The sequence below is a fragment of the Euprymna scolopes genome, chromosome 42, assembly GCF_053919585.1.
Source record: "Euprymna scolopes isolate OS-2025 chromosome 42, ASM5391958v1, whole genome shotgun sequence".
NCBI classification, from domain to species: domain Eukaryota; kingdom Metazoa; phylum Mollusca; class Cephalopoda; order Sepiida; family Sepiolidae; genus Euprymna; species Euprymna scolopes.
Window position 1 is genome coordinate 23324314 of NC_136523.1, and position 799 is coordinate 23325112.

Here is a 799-nt window from a genome sequence, read left to right on the forward strand (position 1 = left end):
ATTTTCCTTCCAAACGAACAATTCACTTCTCTGTCCAAGCATCTCTTTGCACATGTCAGCACACAACAAAAACCAAACAAACAAATGTCAGCCTAAAAAAGAGTAAACGCATTTTCCACGCGTAAGTAAATACTTTTTTTTACGAGCACACTTCGTTTTTGACATTCCGTTCCTTTTGACGTTTTTTCAAACAACACCAATAGCAAAAAAAAAAAAAAAAAAACAGGACGAAAAATCAATTGCCGATAACATTACTCACAAAAAAAAAAAATATATATATATACATAAATATATATACACTGCATATATATTTTTTTTTCCTAGGAGGGGGAGTATTGTGCGAACCTTTTCAAGTATCGCACAAAAACACACATTCATATTTCAAGCTATGTCATATACATACGCGCACACAAACATACACGCCCACGTCCACACACGTACATATATTTACGTTCGCGTACATACACTCACATTCACGTGTATATACACACACGCTAACACACACATATGTACTCACACACGCGCACTCGAACGCACACATGAACGACGTCACTTCTGCTTTCTAAGGAAATCTACACATGCGCAAAAGGCACTCCGGAAACGAGTATAAAACAAAGAGCAATAACTGGCTTCCTTCTTTTAGGACCAGTTCTCGACAAGAGAGGTTGGGCTAACCAGCCGCCTCTCTTTTGGGAGGCGCACGCTCGCGCGCGTCAACACCCCTTACTACTATGTATGGGGCACGAGCTAACAGACTGTATGTACACATTCACACTCTTTCTCTTTCTATCTACTACTG